The sequence below is a fragment of the Oncorhynchus keta genome, chromosome 21 (genome assembly GCF_023373465.1).
Source record: "Oncorhynchus keta strain PuntledgeMale-10-30-2019 chromosome 21, Oket_V2, whole genome shotgun sequence".
In the NCBI taxonomy this organism is placed as follows: domain Eukaryota; kingdom Metazoa; phylum Chordata; class Actinopteri; order Salmoniformes; family Salmonidae; genus Oncorhynchus; species Oncorhynchus keta.
In genome coordinates this window covers 49368111-49395893 of record NC_068441.1, presented here as the reverse complement: position 1 = coordinate 49395893, position 27783 = coordinate 49368111, and the positions used below count along the sequence as shown (strand labels likewise).

General features: G+C 44.5%; 1 protein-coding gene across 50 annotated transcripts in view; it reads right to left on the bottom strand.

The window, feature by feature from the left end:
• si:dkey-49n23.1 (semaphorin-3D) overlaps nucleotides 1-25124 on the bottom strand; it is a 166842-nt gene extending 141718 nt beyond the window's left edge. For all 50 annotated transcript variants that reach the window (XR_008074719.1, XR_008074732.1, XR_008074737.1 and 47 more), the window contains exon 1: nucleotides 24949-25124. The gene's annotated coding sequence lies outside the window, so the exon portion shown is untranslated. The remainder of the gene's footprint in view (nucleotides 1-24948) is intronic.
• Nucleotides 25125-27783: the final 2659 nt, after the last annotated feature.

The window sequence follows — 27783 nt, the reverse complement described above, 5'->3', positions numbered from 1 at the left end:
ACACAACACCATGCAACACAACACCATACAACACAACACAATACAACAAAACACCATACAACACCATACAACAAAACACAATACAACAAAACACCATACAACACCATACAACAAAACACCATACAACAAAACACCATACAACACAACACAACAACTTAACACAATACAACACAACACCATGCAACACAACACCATACAACACCATACAACAAAACACCATACAACACCATACAACAAAACACCATACAACAAAACACCATACAACACCATACAACAAAACACAATACAACAAAACACCATACAACACCATACAACACTATACAACACAACACCATACAACACTATACAACACCAGACAACAACACAACACCATACAACACAACACCATACAACACAACACCATAACACCATACAACACAACACAACAACTTAACACAATACAACACAACACCATGCAACACAACACCATACAACACCATACAACAAAACACCATACAACACCATACAACAAAACACCATACAACACCATACAACAAAACACCATACAACAAAACACCATACAACACCATACAACACCATACCATACAACACAACAGCATACAACACAACACCATACAACATAACACCATGCAACACCATACAACAAAACACCATACAACACCATACAACACAACAGCATACAACACAACACCATACAACAAAACACCATACAACACAACACCATACAACAAAACACCATACAACAAAACACCATACAACACCATACCATACAACACCATACAACACAACACCATACAACATAACACCATACAACACAACACCATACAACACCATACAACACAACACCACACAACACAACACCATGCAACACAACACCATACAACACAACACCATACAACACCATACAACACAACACCACACAACACCATGCAACACAACACCATACAACACAACACCATACAACACAACACCATACAACACAACACCATACAACACAACACCATACAACACCATACAACACAACACCACACAACACAACACCATGCAACACAACACCATACAACACAACACCATACAACACCATACAACACAACACCACACAACACCATGCAACACAACACCATACAACACAACACCATACAACAAAACACCATACAACACAACACCATACAACACCATAAAACACAACACCATACAACGCAACACCATACAACACCATAAAACACAACACCATACAACAAAACACCATACAACAAAACACCATACAACACAACACCATACAACACCATACAACACAACACCATACAACACCATACAACACAACACCATACAACACAACACCATAACACCATACAACACCATACAACACAACACCATACAACACAACACCATACAACACAACACCATACAACATAACAACACCATACAACACAACACCATACAACACAACACCATAACACCATACAACACAACACCATACAACACCATACAACACAACACCATAACACCATACAACACAACACCATACAACACAACACCATAACACCATACAACACAACACCATAACACCATACAACACAACACCATACAACACAACACCATACAACACAACACCATACAACACAACACCATACAACACAACACCATACAACATAACAACACACAACACAACACCATACAACACAACACCATACAACACAACACCATAACACCATACAACACAACACCATACAACACCATACAACACAACACCATAACACCATACAACACAACACCATACAACACAACACCATAACACCATACAACACAACACCATACAACACAACACCATACAACACAACACCATACAACACAACACCATACAACACAACACCATAACACCATACAACACAACACCATAACACCATACAACACAACACCATACAACACCATACAACACAACACCATACAACACAACACCATACAACACAACACCACACAACACCATACAACACAACACCATACAACACAACACCATAACACCATACAACACCATACAACGCAACACCATACAACACAACACCATAACACCATACAACACAATACCATACAACACAACACCATAACACCATACAACACAACACCATACAACAAAACACAACACCATACAACACAACACCATACAACACAACACAACACAACACCATACAACACAACACCATACAACACAACACCATACAACACAACACCATACAACATAACACCATACAACACAACACCATACAACACAACATCATACAACGCCATAACACCATACAACGCCATAACACCATAACACCATACAACACCATACAACACAACACCACCATACAACACAACACCATACAACACCATACAACACAACACCATACAACACCATACAACACAACAACACAACACCATACAACACTATACAACACAACACCATACAACACTATACAACACAACACCACACAACAACACAACACCATACAACACAACACCATACAACACCATACAACACAACACCATACAACACCATACAACACCAAACAACACAACACCATACAACACTATACAACACAACACCATACAACACTATACAACACCACAACACCATACAACACAACACCATACAACACAACAACACAACACCATACAACACTATACAACACAACACCACACAACAACACAACACCATACAACACAACACCATACAACACAACACCATAACACCATACAACACCATACAACACCATACAACACAACACAACACAACACCATACAACACCATACAACACAACACCATACAACACAACACCATACAACACAACAACACAACACCATACAACACTATACAACACAACACCACACAACAACACAACACCACAACACCATACAACACAACACCATACAACACAACAACACAACACCATACAACACTATACAACACAACACCACACAACAACACAACACCATACAACACAACACCATAACACCATACAACACCATACAACACCATACAACACAACACAACACCATACAACACCATACAACACAACACCATACAACAACACAACACCACAACACCATACAACACAACACCATACAACACCATACAACACAACAACACAACACCATACAACACAACACCACACAACACCATAACACCATACAACACCATACAACACAACACCATAGTACGATTCCCCATCCTTAGACGTAGCAGGACAATGTGCTTGACATGAATGCATTTATTTTTGTTAGCCATCGTTCCTCAGAGCTGCCGCCTTGGCCTCTTTTAATTCAGACGGACTGCTCTGAGTGTCAGGGTGTGTGTGTGTGTGTGTGTGTGTGTGTGTGTGTGTGTGTGTGTGTGTGTGTGTGTGTGTGTGTGTGTGTGTGTGTGTGTGTGTGTGTGTGTGTGTGTGTGTGTGTGTGTGTGTGTTTTACATGACATTATCAAAACAATATGCGGTAATTTAGAGGACCACCAACGTAGGTGTCACGTTCTGACCTTAGTTCCTTTGTTTTGCCTTTGTTTTAGTATGGTCAGGGTGTGAGTTGGGGTGGGCAGTCTATGTTTGTTTTTCTATGATTTGGGATTTCTATGTCTTGGCCTGGTATGGTTCTCAATCAGAGGCAGTTGTCAATCGTTGTCTCTGATTGAGAACCATATTTAGGCAGCCTGTTTTCACCCTTGTTTTCTGGGTGATTATTTTCTGTTCTGTGTTTTGCTTCACCGTTCAAGACTGTTCGTTTTTGGCGATTTATTGTTTTTGTTCAAGTGTTCAGTATTAAATACAATATGGACACCTACCACGCTGCACATTGGCCACACATTTCTTACTCCCCGTCAGAGGAGGACGAAGACAAGCACTACAGTAGGTGGTTTGAAGTCAGATTCAAATCTGATTCTGGCCATGCGACTTGTCTGACCGGTCAAATCTGATTTGAGATTGTCACGCTCTCCAGATTAATACTCTCTCCAGATTGCCACGCTCTCCAGATTGCCGCCCTCTCCAGATTGCCACGCTCTCCAGATTAATACTCTCTCCAGATTGCCACGCTCTCCAGATTAATACTCTCTCCAGATTAATACTCTCTCCAGATTGCCACTCTCTCCAGATGAATAATCTCTCCAGATGAATACTCTCTCCAGATTGCCACTCTCTCCAGATTAATACTCTCTCCAGATTAATACTCTCTCCAGACTAATACTCTCTCCAGATTAATACTCTCTCCAGATTGCCGCCCTCTCCAGATTAATACTCTCTCCAGATTAATACTTTCTCCAAATTGTCGCCCTCTCCAGATTGCCGCTCTTTCCAGATTAATACTCTCTCTGGATTAATACTCTCTCCAGTGCCGCCCTATCCAGATTCCCGCTCTCTCCAGATTAATACTTTCTCCAGATGAATACTCTCTCCAGATTGCCGCCCTCTCCAGATTGCGGCCCTCTCCAGATTAATACTCTCTCCAGATTAATACTCTCTCCAGATTAATACTCTCTCCAGATTAATACTCTCTCCAGATTAATACTTTCTCCAGATTGTCGCCCTCTCCAGATTGCCACTCTTTCCAGATTAATACTCTCTCCAGATTGCCGCCCTATCCAGATTGCCGCTCTCTCCAGACTAATACTCTCTCCAGATTGCCGCCCTCTCCAGATTAATACTCTCTCCAGGTTAATACTCTCCAGATTGCCACTCTCTCCAGGTTAATACTCTCTCCAGGTTAATACTCTCTCCAGGTTAATACTCTCTCCAGGTTAATACTCTCTCCAGATTAATACTCTCCAGATTAATACTCTCTCCAGATTGTCACTCTTTCCAGATTAATACTCTCTCCAGACTAATACGCTCTCCAGACTAATACGCTCTCCAGACTAATACCCTCTCCCGATTAATACTCTCTCCAGATTGCCACGCTCTCCAGATTGCCGCCCTCTCCAGATTGCCACGCTCTCCAGATTAATACTCTCTCCAGATTGCCACGCTCTCCAGATTAATACTCTCTCCAGATTAATACTCTCCCCAGATTAATATTCTCTCCAGATTAATACTCTCTCCAGATTGCCACTCTCTCCAGATGAATACTCTCTCCAGATGAATACTTCTCCTCTCTCCAGATTGCCACTCTCTCCAGATTAATACTCTCTCCAGATTAATACTCTCTCCAGATTAATACTCTCTCCAGACTAATACTCTCTCCAGATTAATACTCTCTCCAGATTGCCGCCCTCTCCAGATTAATACTCTCTCCAGATTAATACTTTCTCCAAATTGTCGCCCTCTCCAGATTGCCGCTCTTTCCAGATTAATACTCTCTCTGGATTAATACTCTCCAGTGCCGCCCTATCCAGATTCCCGCTCTCTCCAGATTAATACTTTCTCCAGATGAATACTCTCTCCAGATTGCGGCCCTCTCCAGATTGCGGCCCTCTCCAGATTAATACTCTCTCCAGATTAATACTCTCTCCAGATTAATACTCTCTCCAGATTAATACTCTCTCCAGATTAATACTTTCTCCAGATTGTCGCCCTCTCCAGATTGCCACTCTTTCCAGATTAATACTCTCTCCAGATTGCCGCCCTATCCAGATTGCCGCTCTCTCCAGACTAATACTCTCTCCAGATTGCCGCCCTCTCCAGATTAATACTCTCTCCAGGTTAATACTCTCTCCAGATTGTCACTCTTTCCAGGTTAATACTCTCTCCAGGTTAATACTCTCTCCAGGTTAATACTCTCTCCAGGTTAATACTCTCTCCAGATTAATACTCTCTCCAGATTAATACTCTCTCCAGATTGTCACTCTTTCCAGATTAATACTCTCTCCAGATTAACTCTCTCCAGACTAATACGCTCTCCAGACTAATACTCTCTCCCGATTAATACTCTCTCCAGATTTCCGCCCTCTCAAGATTAATACTCTCTCCAGATTAATACTTTCTCCAGATTGTCGCCCTCTCCAGATTGCCGCTCTTTCCAGATTAATACTCTCTCCAGATTAATACTCTCTCCAGTGCCGCCCTATCCAGATTGCCGCTCTCTCCAGATTACTACTTCCTCCAGATTAATACTCTCTCCAGATTGCCGCTCTCTCCAGATTGCCGCCCTCTCCAGATTAATACTCTCTCCAGATTAATACTCTCTCCAGATTAATACTCTCTCCAGATTGCCGCCCTATCCAGATTGCTGCTCTCTCCAGATTAATACTCTCTCCAGATTGCCGCCCTCTCCAGATTAATACTCTCTCCAGATTGCCACTCTCTCCAGATTAATACTCTCTCCAGATTGCCACTCTCTCCAGATTAATACTCTCTCCAGATTGCCACTCTCTCCAGATTAATACTCTCTCCAGATTGCCACTCTCTCCAGATTGCCACTCTTTCCAGATTAATACTCTCTCCAGATTAATACTCTCTCCAGATTAATACTCTCTCCAGATTAATACTCTCTCCAGACTAATACTCTCTCCAGACTAATACTCTCTCCAGACTAATACTCTCTCCAGATTGCCGCTCTCTCCAGATTGCCGCTCTCTCCAGATTAATACTCTCTCCAGATTGCCGCCCTCTCCAGATTAATACTCTCTCCAGATTAATACTTTCTCCAAATTGTCGCCCTCTCCAGATTGCCGCTCTTTCCAGATTAATACTCTCTCTGGATTAATACTCTCTCCAGTGCCGCCCTATCCAGATTCCCGCTCTCTCCAGATTAATACTTTCTCCAGATGAATACTCTCTCCAGATTGCCGCCCTCTCCAGATTGCGGCCCTCTCCAGATTAATACTCTCTCCAGATTAATACTTTCTCCAGATGAATACTCTCTCCAGATTAATACTCTCTCCAGATTAATACTTTCTCCAGATTGTCGCCCTCTCCAGATTGCCACTCTTTCCAGATTAATACTCTCTCCAGATTGCCGCCCTATCCAGATTGCCGCTCTCTCCAGATTAATACTCTCTCCAGATTGCCGCCCTCTCCAGATTAATACTCTCTCCAGGTTAATACTCTCTCCAGATTGCCACTCTCTCCAGGTTAATACTCTCTCCAGGTTAATACTCTCTCCAGGTTAATACTCTCTCCAGGTTAATACTCTCTCCAGATTAATACTCTCTCCAGATTGTCACTCTTTCCAGATTAATACTCTCTCCAGATTAACTCTCTCCAGACTAATACGCTCTCCAGACTAATACTCTCTCCCGATTAATACTCTCTCCAGATTTCCGCCCTCTCAAGATTAATACTCTCTCCAGATTAATACTTTCTCCAGATTGTCGCCCTCTCCAGATTGCCGCTCTTTCCAGATTAATACTCTCTCCAGATTAATACTCTCTCCAGTGCCGCCCTATCCAGATTGCCGCTCTCTCCAGATTACTACTTCCTCCAGATTAATACTCTCTCCAGATTGCCGCCCTCTCCAGATTGCCGCCCTCTCCAGATTAATACTCTCTCCAGATTAATACTCTCTCCAGATTAATACTCTCTCCAGATTAATACTCTCTCCAGATTAATACTTTCTCCAGATTGTCGCCCTCTCCAGATTGCCACTCTTTCCAGATTAATACTCTCTCCAGATTGCCGCCCTATCCAGATTGCCGCTCTCTCCAGATTAATACTCTCTCCAGATTGCCACTCTCTCCAGATTAATACTCTCTCCAGATTGCCACTCTCTCCAGATTAATACTCTCTCCAGATTGCCACTCTCTCCAGATTGCCACTCTCTCCAGATTAATACTCTCTCCAGATTGCCACTCTCTCCAGATTGCCACTCTTTCCAGATTAATACTCTCTCCAGATTAATACTCTCTCCAGATTAATACTCTCTCCAGACTAATACTCTCTCCAGACTAATACTCTCTCCAGACTAATACTCTCTCCAGATTGCCGCTCTCTCCAGATTAATACTCTCTCCAGATTAATACTCTCTCCAGATTGCCGCCCTCTCCAGATTAATACTCTCTCCAGATTAATACTCTCTCCAGATTGTCGCCCTCTCCAGATTGCCGCTCTTTCCCGATTAATACTCTCTCCCGATTGCCGCCGTCTCCAGATTAATACTCTCTCCAGATTAATACTTTCTCCAGATTGTCACCCTCTCCAGATTGCCGCCCTCTCCAGATTAATACTCTGTCCAGATTGCCGCCCTAGCCAGATTGCCGCTCTCTCCAGATTAATACTTTCTCCAGATTAATACTCTCTCCAGATTAATACTCTCTCCAGATTGCCGCCCTCTCCAGATTAATACTCTCTCCAGATTGCCGCCCTCTCCAGATTGATACTCTCTCATACCTGTTCTCTCCAGATTGCCACTCTTTCCAGATTAATACTCTCTCCAGATTAATACGTTCTCCAGATTAATACTCTCTCAAGACTAATACTCTCTCCAGATTAATACTCTCTCCAGATTGCCGCTCTCTCCAGATTGCCGCTCTCTCCAGATTGCCGCTCTCTCCAGATTAATACTCTCTCCAGATTGCCACCCTCTCCAGATTAATACTCTCTCCAGATTAATACTCTCTCCAGATTAATACTTTCTCCAGATTGTCGCCCTCTCCAGATTGCCGCTCTTTCCAGATTAATACTCTCTCCCGATTAATACTCTCTCCAGATTGCCGCCCTATCCAGATTGCGGCTCTCTCCAGATTAATACTTTCTCCAGATTAATACTCTCTCCAGATTGCCGCTCTCTCCAGATTGCCGCCTTCTCCAGATTAATACTCTCTCCAGATTAATACTCTCTCCAGATTAATACTCTCTCCAGATTGCCGCCCTCTCCAGATTAATACTCTCTCCAGATTGCCGCCCTCTCCAGATTGATACTCTCTCATACCTGTTCTCTCCACATTATAATCGTGAGTTTTATGGAGAGAGTAGCAAACTTAATTTCTGTCTCTAAACCTGTTTTTTCTTTCTTAATTTTTCAGTAACAACATAACACTTTCACATGTGGATTTGAATGCAGTGTGTCTGCAGATAACACTATCTTCATCATATATGGAATGTTATCTGTCAAATGAAAGATCATATTTGATTTGGCAGGTGTTCCAGGACCATAGTCTTTAGCAAACAGAACACCTGATAGTAAAACACTTTCCTTTCAGTTGATCAACAAAACATGAAGACCAACAGCTGTGGACTTTTTCTGGAGGCTAAAACCCTCACCCTATAACTCAGCTGTTGAGCAGGGGGTAATTATAGACAATTATCACTGAACACCCCAAGACAAAAAATACCTGAGCCCTAGGACCATGCCTCAGGACTACCTGGCCTGATGTCTCCTGGCTGTCCCCAGTCCACCTTGTCAATCCGCAGCTCCAGTTTCAACTGTTCTGCCAGCGGCTATGGAACCCTGACCTGTTCACCGGACGTGCTACCTTGTCCTGGATCTGCTGTTTTTTCGACCCTCTCGCCCCTCCCTTCCTCTCTCTCTCTACCGCACCTACTGTGTTGTCTCGACCACTGAATGCTCGGCTATGAAAAGACAACTGACATTTACTCCTGAGGTGCGGACCTGTTGCACCCTCAACAATCACTGTGATTATTATTTAACCCTGCTGGTCTTCTATGAATGTTTGAAAATATTGAAAAACGATGTACTCTTATAATCTCTACCCAGCACAGCCAGAAGAGTACTGGCCACCCCTCAAAGCCTGGTTTCTTCTTAGGTTCCTGCCTTTCTAAGGAGTTTTTGATAGCCACCGTGCCTCTGCATTGCTTTTCTGTTTGGGGTATTAGGCTGGGTTTCTGTATATGCACTTTGTGACATCTGCTTATGTAAAAAGGGCTAGAGAGAGAGAGAGAGCTCTCCTGTAAGTAGTCAATCAGTAGCTCTAACCCGTTGTCTGTGAACTTGATGACAGACTGATCCGTGTCTGTCGTCACCTGGCATTACAGACCAGGCCCGAGCAAAGAGTTCCAGACACACAATTGAAGGGTAACACCTCAGCTGAGAATGACAACATAAAACCTATGAGCGATATCACTGCCGACAGCCCAGTTTAGACTAAAGCTGCGAAGGTTAAGTTAGTTTAAATACTAAAGGTGATGAAGGCCATGTGACACACTCAAAATGGAGTGAAAACAATACCATATTTGTCTCAATCAACACATTAATTTGTTTATATCTAGTAATTTCAAGTCACAGACTAATGAAGACACAAAACAATGTCCTGTTCTGAGAGGCTTTTGACACGTTGCCTTTTGCAGGAATCAGAGTTTAAACTTTTCTATTGACATTAACATCCCTGCCTATCTACCATACCTGCCTACCTACCATCCCTACCTACCTACCATCCCTCCCTACCTACCTACCATCCCTGCCTACCTTACATACCTGCCTACCTTCCATACCTGCCTACCTTCCATACCTGCCTACCTACCTTCCAAATCCTACCTGCCTTCCATCCCTGCCTACCTACCTTCCATCCCTGCCTACCTACCTTCCATCCCTGCCTATCTTCCATCCCTGCCTATCTTCCATCCCTGCCTATCTTCCTTCCAAATCCTACCTACCTTCCATCCCTACCTACCTACCTTCCAAATCCTACCTACCTTCCATACCTGCCTACCTTCCATCCCTGCCTACCTACCTTCCATCCCTACCTACCTATCTTCCATCCCTGCCTACCTTCCAAATCCTACCTACCTTCCATCCCTGCCTATCTTCCTTCCAAATCCTACCTACCTTCCAAATCCTACCTACCTTCCATCCCTGCCTATCTTCCTTCCAAATCCTACCTACCTTCCATCCCTGCCTGCCTACCTTCCATCCCTGCCTACCGTCCATCCCTGCCTACCTACCTTCCATCCCTGCCTACCTACCTTCCATCCCTGCCTACCTACCTTCTATCCCTGCCTACCTACCTTCCATCCCTGCCTGCCTTCCATCCCTGCCTACCTTCCATCCCTACCAACTGTCCATCCCTGCCTACCGTCCATCCCTGCCTGCCTTCCATCCCTGCCTGCCTGCCTTCCATCCCTGCCTACCTACCTTCCATCCCTGCCTGCCTGCCTTCCATCCCTGCCTACCTACCTTCCATCCCTGCCTACCTGCCTTCCATCCCTGCCTACCTTCCATCCCTACCAACTGTCCATCCCTGCCTACCGTCCATCCCTGCCTGCCTTCCATCCCTGCCTGCCTGCCTTCCATCCCTGCCTACCTACCTTCCATCCCTGCCTGCCTGCCTTCCATCCCTGCCTACCTACCTTCCATCCCTGCCTACCTACCTTCCATCCCTGCCTACCTACCTTCCATCCCTGCCTGCCTTCCATCCCTGCCTGCCTTCCATGCCTGCCTACCTACCTTCCATCCCTGCCTGCCTTCCATCCCTGCCTGCCTTCCATGCCTGCCTACCTTCCATCCCTGCCTACCTTCCTTCCATCCCTGCCTACCTTCCTTCCATCCCTTTCTACCGTCCATCCCTGCCTACCTACCTTCCGTCCATCCCTACCTACGTTCCATCCCTGCCTTCCTTCCATCCCTGCCTACCTTCCATCCCTGCCTACCTTCCTTCCATCCCTGCCTTCCTTCCATCCCTGCCTACCTTCCTTCCATCCCTGCCTACCTACCTTCCATCCCTGCCTACCTACCTTCCATCCCTGCCTTCCTTCCATCCCTGCCTACCGTCCATCCCTGCCTACCTACCTTCCATCCCTGCCTACCTACCTTCCATCCCTGCCTACCTTCCATCCCTGACTACCTACCGTCCATCCCTGCCTACCTTCCATCCCTGCCTACCTTCCATCCCTTTCTACCGTCCATCCCTTTCTACCGTCCATCCCTGCCTACCTTCCATCCCTGCCTACCTTCCATCCCTGCCTACCTCCCATCCATCCCTGCCTACCTACCTTCCATCCCTGCCTACCTTCCATCCCTGCCTACCTACCGTCCATCCCTGCCTACCTACCTTCCATCCCTGCCTACCTACCTTCCATCCCTGTCTACCTACCTTCCATCCCTGTCTACCTTCCATCCCTGTCTACCTTCCATCCCTGCCTACCATCCATCCCTGCCTACCGTCCATCCCTGCCTACCTTCCATCCCTGCCTACCATCCATCCCTGCCTACCATCCATCCCTGCCTACCGTCCATCCCTGCCTACCTTCCATCCCTGCCTACCTTCCATCCCTGCCTTCCTTCCATCCCTACCTACCTTCCGATCTAACCCTGCATCAGAGGAACAGGAGCTCAAGCAGTAGAACATTTTGAGGTGCCAGTACTCAAGTCCGGTGAGCTGCTGGTGCGTCTCATTATGTTTTAACAGTTGCATCATAACATTGCAGTCAGTGTGTGTCCTGTGTGAGACGAGCAGCGGAAGAGAATGCCTTAACATGATCCACATGATCCACATGATAAGTAATCCTTCTTACCCCCCCCTAAAAGATTTAGATGCACTATTGTAAAGTGGCTGTTCCACTGGATGTCATAAGGTGAATGCACCAATTTGTAAGTCGCTCTGGATAAGAGCGTCTGCTAAATGACTTAAATGTAAATGTAATCCAGCTACTTTTTGCATTGCATCTGTTGTATCATCGGAAGGAACAGGCCAACAGCTTTGGTCCTGCACTGTCTAGAGAGAGAGGGGACACGAGAGACATTCTGGTTGGGTGGTCTCTGTCTCTCTCTCTCTCTCTCTCTCTCTCGCACTCTCTCTCTCTCTCTCTCTCTCTCTCTCTCTCGCACGCACGCACGCACGCACGCACGCACGCACGCACACAGGAAACAGCAGGAAAGGAAGGAACACAAAATAAACAATGCGTGTAACATCCCAATAACCACAAAGCCTTGACTGGACTGTCATGTAACATGCACTTGCAATTGTTATTACACCTTCCCAATACAAGCTTTGTTCACACACAGCAAACGACAACCACTCCTGAGGACGTCCCACTTCCTCTCTTTATGTCCAGCGAGAACCAGTGGACAGAACGTACCCATACCCCAGCCCTACCCTAAGGAAACAGGATACAGGGAGTAGTACTACAGATGCGATATCTTAATTTGACTCAGTTTCTCACAGAAGGAAAATAATTCTGCATGTAATGTGAAATTTGATGTGGATTATAATTAAATGGACTTTTTTTTGTAGGGTTTTATACATTTTAAAATGATAATTACAAACTTTAGAAGTTTTCATTTCCTGAAACATCATGATGATCAAATTAAGACGCAACATATGTATAAGTGGGTGGTGAGGTTTTGTATTATATTATTAACATGTCAGCTGGTCTGGTTTATATCACAACTGTATAATCACATGATGTATAGAAACATGCCTTAATAACCCAGAGGGGAAACGAGGAGGAATGTATATGTTAGTCACCTAATCGCTCTACATAAAGTATACTGTAACCAATCTGAGTTGGAGGAGGACATGGGACTCTATTCTTCAACGCGCTGTCACAGACACAGCTGGGAGTGTGGGGCTGAAATTCCATCTGATTGATACTTAAACACACACACGCTATGCAGCTGAATTAGGGTGTTCTCCCAAATACACTAATAAAAATAATCAATCAATTAATTTGATGAATAATTTAAACAGGAGCATATAAAACTCTGTCATACCTACAGACAGCTGGTACACCACCTCTGACTGACTGAAACAGTCGGTACACCACCTCTGACTGACTGAAACAGTCGGTACACCACCTCTGACTGACTGAAACAGTCGGTACACCACCTCTGACTGACTAAAACAGTCGGTACACCACCTCTGACTGACTGAAACAGTCGGTACACCACCTCTGACTGACTGAAACAGTCGGTACACCACCTCTGACTGACTGAAACAGTCGGTACACCACCTCTGACTGACTGAAACAGTCGGTACACCACCTCTGACTGACTGAAACAGTCGGTACACCACCTCTGACTGACTGAAACAGTCGGTACACCACCTCTGACTGACTGAAACAGTCGGTACACCACCTCTGACTGACTGAAACAGTCGGTACACCACCTCTGACTGACTGAAACAGTCGGTACACCACCTCTGACTGTAACAGTCGGTACACCACCTCTGACTGAAACAGTCGGTACACCACCTCTGACTGAAACAGTCGGTACACCACCTCTGACTGAAACAGTCGGTACACCACCTCTGACGGAAACAGTCGGTACACCACCTCTCTGACTGAAACAGTCGGTACACCACCTCTGACTGACTGAAACAGTCGGTACACCACCTCTGACTGACTGAAACAGTCAGTGACTGACTGAAACAACACCACCTCTGACTGAAACAGTCGGTACACCACCTCTGACTGACTGAAACAGTCGGTGGAAACACCACCTCTGACTGACTGAAACAGTCGGTACACCACCTCTGACTGACTGAAACAGACGGTATACCACCTCTGACTGACTGAAACAGACGGTACACCACCTCTGACTGAAACAGTCGGTACACCACCTCTGACTGACTGAAACAGTCGGTACACCACCTCTGACTGAAACAGTCGGTACACCACCTCTGACTGAAACAGTCGGTACACCACCTCTGACTGAAACAGTCGGTACACCACCTCTGACTGACTGAAACAGTCGGTACACCACCTCTGACTGACTGAAACAGTCGGTACACCACCTCTGACTGACTGAAACAGTCGGTACACCACCTCTGACTGACTGAAACAGTCGGTACACCACCTCTGACTGACTGAAACAGTCGGTACACCACCTCTGACTGACTGAAACAGTCGGTACACCACCTCTGACTGAAACAGACGGTATACCACCTGAAACTGACTGACTGAAACAGACGGTACACCACCTCTGACTGAAACAGACGGTACACCACCTCTGACTGAAACAGACGGTACACCACCTCTGACTGAAACAGACGGTACACCACCTCTGACTGAAACAGACGGTACACCACCTCTGACTGACTGAAACAGTCGGTACACCACCTCTCTGACTGAAACAGACGGTACACCACCTCTGACTGAAACAGACGGTACACCACCTCTGGCTGACTGAAACAGTCGGTACACCACCTCTGACTGAAACAGACGGTACACCACCTCTGACTGAAACAGTCGGTACACCACCTCTGACTGACTGAAACAGTCGGTACACCACCTCTGACTGACTGTAACAGTCGGTACACCACCTCTGACTGTAACAGTCGGTACACCACCTCTGACTGAAACAGTCGGTACACCACCTCTGACTGAAACAGTCGGTACACCACCTCTGACTGAAACAGTCGGTACACCACCTCTGACTGAAACAGTCGGTACACCACCTCTGACGGAAACAGTCGGTACACCACCTCTGACGGAAACAGTCGGTACACCACCTCTGACTGAAACAGTCGGTACACCACCTCTGACTGACTGAAACAGTCGGTACACCACCTCTGACTGACTGAAACAGTCGGTACACCACCTCTGACTGACTGAAACAGTCGGTACACCACCTCTGACTGACTGAAACAGTCGGTACACCACCTCTGACTGACTGAAACAGTCGGTACCACCTGAAACCTCTGACTGACTGAAACAGTCGGTACACCACCTCTGACTGACTGAAACAGTCGGTACACCACCTCTGACTGAAACAGTCGGTACACCACCTCTGACTGAAACAGTCGGTACACCACCTCTGACTGACTGAAACAGTCGGTACACCACCTCTGACTGAAACAGTCGGTACACCACCTCTGACTGAAACAGTCGGTACACCACCTCTGACTGAAACAGTCGGTACACCACCTCTGACTGAAACAGTCGGTACACCACCTCTGACTGACTGAAACAGTCGGTACACCACCTCTGACTGACTGAAACAGTCGGTACACCACCTCTGACTGACTGAAACAGTCGGTACACCACCTCTGACTGACTGAAACAGTCGGTACACCACCTCTGACTGACTGAAACAGTCGGTACACCACCTCTGACTGAAACAGTCGGTACACCACCTCTGACTGAAACAGTCGGTACACCACCTCTGACTGAAACAGTCGGTACACCACCTCTGACTGAAACAGTCGGTACACCACCTCTGACTGAAACAGTCGGTAACCACCTCTGACTGACTGAAACAGTCGGTACACCACCTCTGACTGACTGAAACAGTCAGTAACCACCTCTGACTGAAACAGTCGGTACACCACCTCTGACTGAAACAGTCGGTACACCACCTCTGACTGACTGAAACAGTCGGTACACCACCTCTGACTGACTGAAACAGTCGGTACACCACCTCTGACTGAAACTGAAACAGTCGGTACACCACCTCTGACTGAAACAGTCGGTACACCACCTCTGACTGACTGAAACAGTCGGTACACCACCTCTGACTCAAACAGTCGGTACACCACCTCTGACTGAAACAGTCGGTACACCACCTCTGACTGACTGAAACAGTCGGTACACCACCTCTGACTGACTGAAACAGTCGGTACACCACCTCTGACTGACTGAAACAGTCGGTACACCACCTCTGACTGACTGAAACAGTCGGTACACCACCTCTGACTGACTGAAACAGTCGGTACACCACCTCTGACTGAAACAGACGGTATACCACCTCTGACTGACTGAAACAGACGGTACACCACCTCTGACTGAAACAGACGGTACACCACCTCTGACTGAAACAGACGGTACACCACCTCTGACTGAAACAGACGGTACACCACCTCTGACTGAAACAGTCGGTACACCACCTCTGACTGAAACAGACGGTACACCACCTCTGACTGACTGAAACAGTCGGTACACCACCTCTGACTGAAACAGTCGGTACACCACCTCTGACTGAAACAGTCGGTACACCACCTCTGACTGAAACAGTCGGTACACCACCTCTGACTGAAACAGTCGGTACACCACCTCTGACTGTAACAGTCGGTACACCACCTCTGACTGAAACAGTCGGTACACCACCTCTGACTGTAACAGTCGGTACACCACCTCTGACTGAAACAGTCGGTACACCACCTCTGACTGAAACAGTCGGTACACCACCTCTGACTGAAACAGACGGTACACCACCTCTGACTGACTGAAACAGACGGGAAACACACCACCTCTGACTGAAACAGTCGGTACACCACCTCTGACTGAAACAGTCGGTACACCACCTCTGACTGAAACAGACGGTACACCACCTCTGACTGAAACAGACGGTACACCACCTCTGACTGAAACAGACGTTAAAAAACGGTTCAATTAAATATTTGAAATAGCATGTTTTAAATCAATTAAATCAAAATATACAACTGAGACGTTTAGGAAATAAACACTTCCTAGCTTTCCTCATCGAAGTGAAAACAGGTGTACTTGATACCTACAGTCTCTCTGTTTAACCTGCAGTCTCTTTGTTTAACCTACTGTCTCTCTGTTTTTTAACTTCCTCCCCCCTATCTTTCACTCTCTTTCATTCTCCTCCTCTCTCACGCTCTCTCTCTCAACCCATCTCTCTCTCTTGCCATCCTTAGGCAGCAGTAATAAGAGCTGGTTTATACCTGCCCGCCTGACACATACTGAAACAATGAGAAGGACCCAGGACCCCGTCTTGACTATAAACCACCCAGCAGCATCTATCTCCCTCTGTCTTTCCTACAGACCCACAGTGCCATGGTCTTGCAGTGTTTAAAGAGGCAATATGATACGTTTTATAGACAAAAGAGGCAATGTGATATGTTTTATAGATAATGTTACATATTCAATATGTTCTACTGGTTCTAGATTTATACTCTGACTGTAGGACCTGAACTAGAAAGACAATACAACATGTAATACTCATCCCTTCATCACAACCCCTTCATCTCGCTCTCTCTCCTCCTCTCCCTCCCTCATCTCTCTCCCCTCCTCTCCCTCCCTCATCTCTCTCCCTCCCTCATCTCGCTCTCTCTCTCTCCTCCTCTCCCTCCCTCATCTCGCCCTCTCTCTCTCTCTCCTCCCTCCCTCCCTCCCTCCCTCCCTCATCTCTCTCCCTTCCTCCCCTCCCTCCCTCATCTCGCTCTCTCTCTCTCTCTCCTCCTCTCCCTCCCTCATCTCGCTCTCTCTCTCTCTCCTCCTCTCCCTCCCTCATCTCGCTCTCTCTCTCTCCTCCCTCATCTCTCTCCCTTCCTCCCCCTCCCTCCCTCCCTCCCTCCCTCATCTCTCTCCCTTCCTCCCTCATCTCTCTCTCCCTCCCTCCCTCCCTCATCTCTCTCTCCTCCTCTCCCTTCCTCCCTCATCTCTCTCTCCCTCCCCCTTCATCTCTCTCTCTCACTCTTTCTGTCTCCCTTCCTCCCTCCCTCATCTTTCTCTCCATCCCCCTTCATCTCTCTCTCTCTCGCTCTGTCCCCCTCTCCCTCCCCCCTCATCCTTCTCGCGCTCTTTCCTCAGCCTTCCCTCCCTTTCCACTGCAGATCTGTCAGTCTGCTGTGAGGAGAACCAGACCCAGAGCTCTACCCTGTTGTGAGGAGAACCAGACCCGGAGTTCTACCTTGTCCCTGATGGAGTAGCAGCAAGCCAGAGGGAGGTAGCTGGGGCATGGGGAGGGGGGTGGAGGGATGGAGTGCTGGGAGAGATATAGGGAGGGTAAGATCAGAGAGCTGGTCCCATGAGATGTGCATGGGACCTCTGGGTTCATTTGAGGAACAAAACCCGCCGCCCAGTGTGCTTGGCTGACTGGCAATAGAGGACTGGAGGTGTCCCAACAGACAGACTGACCTCCAGCCTAGCCTCTAGATTCAGACCCCTCAAAGTCTATTCTAAGTCCGGCTCAGCCTCAGGCTGTGTCCTATATTGTGCCCTACTTTTCGTATAAGGCTCTCGTCAAAAGTAGTGAACTAAATAGGTACTATTGAGGTATTTTGGACACATTTCAGACCCTCTCAGCCCAGCCTCAGACCAGCCTGTAACCTCTGAGCCCTGGCACAGTCCCCTTAGGTCAAATCTATTAACTGGACCTGGAGAGGAAGAACACATCAGCAGGTTCTGGTCACCGGGTTCTGGTTCTAATACACCGGAGACCTCTCAGTAACATGTAACATCGTTTATTGGATAAGGACAGATCATCTCTCAACGTGCCAGTTTTTAAATGAACAAATATCTCAGTCTTTGTGTTCAACGAGGGAATGGTGTAACACTGTACATGTGTTACAAATCACGTTACAACACCCGAGCCCCTACAAGTAGTTATTGCCTATGACGAGCTCAGATCTGGCTGTAGTCTCTATTATCATGATGAAACTACACGTAAGAGACAAAGAGGAGGAAATAGGGGGAGAGAGTGAAGACCATTGTATTGACCCTCCCACTCCGTCTTCCCGAATTCTTTCTCTTTGCTCTTGTTTTCCTTTAATAGGATGCCGGTGGGCGGAGCCGGGAGGGTCGTCAGCGAAATGAGATAAATGCACCTCTATCCCCATTCATTGGGGAGACTCTCTTTGTGCAGACACACTGATAGATTTTGGTTGTGGCATTTTTGTGTCTGTTTTTGTTTGTGTGCGTTGACACTTTTCAACACCCCTCATCATCACATTTATGCACACAACCACTCCCTTACACTACTGATTACTGACTACACACACCATTGCTCATTGTATATAGTTTACTTTAGTTAATAAATATATTTTGTTATTTCTTATATCCACGTTGTCTCCCTTTTTGTTACGAACTTTGAGCTGGTTCATGACACCATGGACATGGAGGAGCATAGTGTATATATATAGTATAGTGTATAGTATTTAGTATATAATATACTACATAATATGATATAGTAGTATATAATATAGGGCTTCCGAGTGGTGCAGTGGTCTAAGGCACACGATTGGCCCAGCGTCGTCCAGGTTTTGCCAGGGTAGGCCGTCATTGTAAATAAGAATTTGTTCTTAACCGACTTGCCTAGTTAAATAAAGGATACATAAAAATATATATATATATAGTATAGACTACAGTACATTATATATAGACTACAGTACATTATACATAGACTACAGTAAATTATATATAGACTACAGTACATGATATATAGACTATACATGGTATAGACTACAGTACATGGTATATTATATATAGACTACAGTACATACAGTATATGTACATAGACTACAGTACATGATATATAGACTACAGTACATGATATATAGACTACAGTACATGTATATAGTATATAGACTACAGTACATGGTATATAGACAGTACATGTACATAGACTACAGTACATGTATATAGACTACAGTACATGGTATATAGACTACAGTACATGATACATAGACTACAGTACATGATATATAGACTACAGTACATGATACATAGACTACAGTACATGGTATATAGACTACAGTACATGGTATATAGACTACAGTACATGATATATAGACTACAGTACATGATATATAGACTACAGTACATGATATATAGACTACAGTACATGATATATAGACTACAGTACATGGTATATAGACTACAGTACATGGTATATAGACTACTACAGTACATGGTATATAGACTACAGTACATGGTATATGGACTACAGTACATGATACATAGACTACAGTACATGATATATAGACTACAGTACATGGTATATAGACTACAGTACATGGTATATAGACTACTACAGTACATGATATATAGACTACAGTACATGATACATAGACTACCATTCAAAAGTTTGGGGTCACTTTGAAATTTCCTTGTTTTTGAAAGAAAAGCAAATGTTTTGTAAATAAAATGTTGATTTAAAATAACATCAAATTGATCATAAATACAGTGTAGACATTGTTAATGTTGTAAATGACTATTGTAGCTGCTTGTTCACGGTAAACACAAAGCGTATTGGGACATGTTGGTTGTGGCAGCAGGGTAGCCTAGTGGTTAGAGTGTTGGACCAGTAACCAGAAGGTTGCAAGTTCAAACCCCCGAGCTGACAAGGTACAAATCTGTCGTTCTGCCCCTGAACAGGCAGTTAACCCACTGTTCCTAGACCGTCATTGAAAATAAGAATTTGTTCTTAATTGACTTTATTTTACCTTCTTTAAATAAAGGTCAAATAAAATAAAACATGTGTTGTAAATGATGCTCAAACAGTCTTGAAGGCTGTGTAGCTAGCTCCTGGGAATGATTCCCCGCAGATGGATATACGACACTGTACGGCACTTTAAACATCTGTCTCTTTATGTCAAACAGACACCCGTGGAAATAAGATATCGTGATAATTCCATCACGATGTCACCCTTGAAAAGAGATTGTAAACGTGAGAAGAGATATATTTTGTTGTACCATTTTTGACATATGCAGAGGACGCAATTCTGTTTCTCACGAAAATGGACGACAAAGTAGACACTCTATTCTCATTCAGTGCTATTGATACTCAATATCAACTCAGAAATGCGTTTCAATTTCAAACAATGACTTGGAATATGTAGATAACAGGACTTCAAGTATGGGAGGATAAAAATAAATCAATGTTCATCGGGTATATCAGGTCGGCTATTGTTTGCTAGCTTGTGGCCGAGGCAGCTCAGTTACCGTTGGAGCAGGGCACCAGCCAGATAAGCATTGTGAAGTGTGAACACTGCACTGGAGTACCCACTGAAAGAGTGAAGTACCTGGCTAGATGTTCTCTACAGTAGAGAGTGAAGTACCTGGCTAGATGTTCTCTACAGTAGAGAGTGAAGTACCTGGCTAGATGTTCTCTACAGTAGAGAGTGAAGTACCTGGCTAGATGTTCTCTACACTAGAGAGTGAAGTACATAGAGACTCTGTCACTAGATGTTCTCTACAGTAGAGAGTGAAGTACATAGAGACTCTGTAGTGAAGTACCTGGCTAGATGTTCTCTACAGTAGAGAGTGAAGTACCTGGCTAGATGTTCTCTACAGTAGAGAGTGAAGTACCTGGCTAGATGCTCTCTACAGTAGAGAGTGAAGTACCTGGCTAGATGTTCTCTACACTAGAGAGTGAAGTACATAGAGACTCTGTAGTGAAGTACCTGGCTAGATGTTCTCTACACTAGAGAGTGAAGTACCTGGTTAGGTGCTCTCTACAGTAGAGAGTGAAGTACCTGGCTAGATGTTCTCTACAGTAGAGAGTGAAGTACCTGGCTAGATGCTCTCTACACTAGAGAGTGAAGTACCTGGCTAGATGTTCTCTACACTAGAGAGTGAAGTACATAGAGACTCTGTAGTGAAGTACCTGGCTAGATGTTCTCTACACTAGAGAGTGAAGTACCTGGCTAGATGTTCTCTACAGTAGAGAGTGAAGTACCTGGCTAGATGTTCTCTACAGTAGAGAGTGAAGTACCTGGCTAGATGTTCTCTACAGTAGAGAGTGAAGTACATAGAGACTCTGTAGTGAAGTACCTGGCTAGATGTTCTCTACAGTAGAGAGTGAAGTACATAGAGACTCTGTAGTGAAGTACCTGGTTAGATGTTCTCTACAGTAGAGAGTGAAGTACATAGAGACTCTGTAGTGAAGTACCTGGTTAGATGTTCTCTACAGTAGAGAGTGAAGTACCTGGCTAGATGCTCTCTACACTAGAGAGTGAAGTACATAGAGACTCTGTAGTGAAGTACCTGGTTAGATGTTCTCTACACTAGAGAGTGAAGTACCTGGCTAGATGTTCTCTACACTAGAGAGTGACGTACCAGGCTAGATGTTCTCTACACTAGAGAGTGAAGTACCTGGCTAGATGTTCTCTACAGTAGAGAGTGAAGTACCTGGCTAGATGTTCTCTACAGTAGAGAGTGAAGTACCTGGTTAGATGTTCTCTACAGTAGAGAGTGAAGTACATAGAGACTCTGTAGTGAAGTACCTGGTTAGATGTTCTCTACAGTAGAGAGTGAAGTACATAGAGACTCTGTAGTGAAGTACCTGGTTAGATGTTCTCTACAGTAGAGAGTGAAGTACATAGAGACTCTGTAGTAAAGTATCTGGTTAGATGTTCTCTACAGTAGAGAGTGAAGTACCTGGCTAGATGTTCTCTACAGTAGAGTGAAGTACCTGGTTAGATGCTCTCTACAGTAGAGAGAGAATGAGATAGAGACTGTAGTGAAGTACCTGGCTAGATGCTCTCTACAGTAGAGAGTGAAGGAGATAGAGACTGTAGTGAAGTACCTGGCTAGATGTTCTCTACAGTAGAGAGTGAAGTACCTGGCTAGATGTTCTCTACAGTAGAGAGTGAAGTACCTGGCTAGATGTTCTCTACAGTAGAGAGTGAAGTACCTGGCTAGATGTTCTCTACAGTAGAGAGTGAAGTACCTGGCTAGATGTTCTCTACAGTAGAGAGTGAAGTACCTGGCTAGATGTTCTCTACAGTAGAGAGTGAAGTACCTGGCTAGATGTTCTCTACACTAGAGAGTGAAGTACCTGGCTAGGTGTTCTCTACTGTGGAGAGTGATCAGCTCTCTACATCAGAGGTTTAACATGTTTATCATATATGCATAGTCAATTTAACTATACATTCATGTACATACTACCTCAATCAGCCTGACTAACCGGTGTCTGTATGTAGCCTCTCTACTTTTATAGTCACGCTACTGTATATAGCCAGTCTTTTTACTGTTGTTTTATTTCTTTACTTACCTGTTGTTCCCCTAATACCTTTTTTGCACTGTTGGTTAGAGCCTGTAAGTAAGCATTTCAGTGTAAGGTACAACACCTGTTGTATTCGGTACACGTGACAAATAAACTTGGATTTGATTTGATGTGTCACCGACAGCATACTCGAACTCTCCAAGCATCTAGTGCTGTTTCTCTCTCTCTCTGTGTCTCTCTCTCTCTCTCTGTCTCTCTCTCTCTCTTTCTCTCTCTCTCATGCTCTCTCTCTGTCTCTCTCTCTCTCTCTCTGTCTCTCTCTCTCCTGCGCGCTCTCTCTCTCTCTCTCTTCATCTCTCTCTCGCGTGCTCTCTCTCTCTCTCTCTCTCTCTCTCTTGCTCTCTCTCTTTCCATCTCTCTCTCTTCATCTCTCTCTCTCTCTCTCTCTTGCACGTGCGCGCTCTCTCTCTCTCTTCATCTCCCTGTCTCGCTTTCTCTCTTCATCTCTCTCTCTCTCTCTCTCTCTTCATCTCTCTCTCACTATCCAAGTAGGTTAAAGTATCTTTCCCCTTCTCCCTTGTTAGGTTCCTACGTCAAACTATTCTTCCAGTGGCACTGAGATAAGAGGAAAGACACAATGCAGAGATACAGTCATAGGAAAGAGAGGGAAGCAACATAGCCACAGTCACAGACTGAGGAAAGGCACAACATAGCCACAGTCACAGACTGAGGAAAGGCACAACATAGCCACAGTCACAGACTGAGGAAAGGCACAACATAGCCACAGTCACAGACTGAGGAAAGGCACAACATAGCCACAGTCACAGACTGAGGAAAGGCACAACATAGCCACAGTCACAGACTGAGGAAAGGCACAACGTAGCCACAGAGGAAAGGCACAACGTAGCCACAGTCACAGACTGAGGAAAGGCACAACATAGTCACAGTCACAGGACTAAACAACAGTCTGACAAACAGTTTGTACCGAGGAGTCAACTACCATAACAGGATGTCATATAGACAATCACTGCACCTTACTCATATCAGCCAGGACCAGAGATTTTTTTTAGGGGTGGTTCACTGTATTCTCTATGCTACTGGTTCTAAACTTACTCTGTGTTTTAAGCTTCAATATCTTCCATTGTAAATGGATATTCCTCGAAAATCAACATAGTAAATGTTTCTATGTAGGCATTGAGCTTCTCCCTGAATCTCAGTCACACACACATTGGAATATATTCGGCAGTTTACACGTTTATAAACAGAGCAAAATAAATTGTGAAATAATTTTGGTAGGCTATTGATTGATCTAGAATAGATGTATAGCTTAATCTCATAAATTATGTGCTTTACAGATTTTACCTGCCAACAATATCCTCATAGCCTGCCTCACAAAATTGAAAGAGCCGTTTCAAAAATCAAAGTTAATTTCAGAAAGTAAACTTTTCCGCAACTTACCAGACTCTTTCTTTTCTTGAAAGTGATTTCTGAAGATGAGTTATTCCAGTCCAAATCTAACGTAGACGGGCTCCTGATACAGTGACGGGGTGAAACGATCTGCCGCAGGGTTTGAGAAAGAGAAGCGACGTGAGATGACTCCACATTGTCGCGTTCGACACGTTATAAACAAACTCCGCATGTTGGGCTGGGATCGTGAAGGCCACTCCTCCGGTAGGTAGTCCCTCTCTCCATCATCCTCGGCTGCGCTTCCCAGCTCCCTCCCGCTCTGTCGCCAATCAAATATCTGCTCATTACACTCATGACGCACATCGAGTGGGAACAATATTATGTGTTTGTGCAGGTGTATCTAGCACATTATGATAAAGTATTGGTTGGGTACTATAATAACGGGCCTAGACAAGAAATGCATTTTCTCCACATTAAATCAAATCAAAGTTTATTTGTCACGTGCGCAGAATACAACAGGTGTAGACTACAGTGTAATGCTGAATACAACAGGTGTAGACTACAGTGAAATGCTGAATACAACAGGTCTACTAGACCTTACAGTGAAATGCTGAATACAACAGGTGTTGACTACAGTGAAATGCTGAATACAACAGGTGTTGACTACAGTGAAATGCTGAATACAACAGGTGTTGACTACAGTGAAATGCTGAATACAACAGGTGTTGACTACAGTGAAATGCTGAATACAACAGGTCTACTAGACCTTACAGTGAAATGCTGAATACAACAGGTGTTGACGACAGTGAAATGCTGAATACAACAGGTCTACTAGACCTTACAGTGAAATGCTGAATACAACAGGTCTACTAGACCTTACAGTGAAATGCTGAATACAACAGGTCTACTAGACCTTACAGTGAAATGCTGAATACAACAGGTGTAGACTACAGTGAAATGCTGAATACAACAGGTGTAGACTACAGTGAAATGCTGAATACAACAGGTCTACTAGACCTTACAGTGAAATGCTGAATACAACAGGTGTTGACGACAGTGAAATGCTGAATACAACAGGTGTAGACTACAGTGAAATGCTGAATACAACAGGTCTACTAGACCTTACAGTGAAATGCTGAATACAACAGGTGTTGACTACAGTGAAATGCTGAATACAACAGGTGTTGACTACAGTGAAATGCTGAATACAACAGGTGTTGACTACAGTGAAATGCTGAATACAACAGGTGTTGACTACAGTGAAATGCTGAATACAACAGGTCTACTAGATCTTACAGTGAAATGCTGAATACAACAGGTCTACTAGATCTTACAGTGAAATGCTGAATACAACAGGTCTACTAGACCTTACAGTGAAATGCTGAATACAACAGGTCTACTAGACCTTACAGTGAAATGCTGAATACAACAGGTCTACTAGACCTTACAGTGAAATGCTGAATACAACAGGTGTAGACTACAGTGAAATGCTGAATAAAACAGGTGTTGACTACAGTGAAATGCTGAATACAACAGGTGTTGACTACAGTGAAATGCTGAATACAACAGGTCTAATAGACCTTACAGTGAAATGCTGAATAAAACAGGTGTTGACTACAGTGAAATGCTGAATACAACAGGTGTTGACTACAGTGAAATGTTGAATACAACAGGTCTACTAGACCTTACAGTGAAATGCTGAATAAAACAGGTGTTGACTACAGTGAAATGCTGAATACAACAGGTCTAATAGACCTTACAGTGAAATGCTGAATACAACAGGTGTAGACTACAGTGAAATGCTGAATAAAACAGGTGTTGACTACAGTGAAATGCTGAATACAACAGGTCTACTAGACCTTACAGTGAAATGCTGAATACAACAGGTGTTGACTACAGTGAAATGCTGAATACAACAGGTCTACTAGACCTTACAGTGAAATGCTGAATACAACAGGTGTAGACTACAGTGAAATGCTGAATAAAACAGGTGTTGACTACAGTGAAATGCTGAATACAACAGGTCTACTAGACCTTACAGTGAAATGCTGAATACAACAGGTCTACTAGACCTTACAGTGAAATGCTGAATACAACAGGTGTTGACGACAGTGAAATGCTGAATACAACAGGTCTACTAGACCTTACAGTGAAATGCTGAATACAACAGGTCTACTAGACCTTACAGTGAAATGCTGAATACAACAGGTGTTGACGACAGTGAAATGCTGAATACAACAGGTCTACTAGACCTTACAGTGAAATGCTGAATACAACAGGTGTTGACTACAGTGAAATGCTGAATACAACAGGTGTAGACTACAGTGAAATGCTGAATACAACAGGTCTACTAGACCTTACAGTGAAATGCTGAATACAACAGGTGTTGACGACAGTGAAATGCTGAATACAACAGGTCTACTAGACCTTACAGTGAAATGCTGAATACAACAGGTGTTGACGACAGTGAAATGCTGAATACAACAGGTCTACTAGACCTTACAGTGAAATGCTGAATACAACAAGTGTTGACTACAGTGAAATGCTGAATACAACAAGTATTGACTACAGTGAAATGCTGAATACAACAGGTCTACTAGACCTTACAGTGAAATGCTGAATACAACAGGTGTTGACTACAGTGAAATGCTGAATACAACAAGTATTGACTACAGTGAAATGCTGAATACAACAGGTCTACTAGACCTTACAGTGAAATGCTGAATACAACAGGTGTTGACTACAGTGAAATGCTGAATACAACAGGTGTTGACTACAGTGAAATGTTGAATACAACAGGTCTACTAGATCTTACAGTGAAATGCTGAATACAACAGGTGTTAACTACAGTGAAATGTTGAATACAACAGGTCTACTAGATCTTAC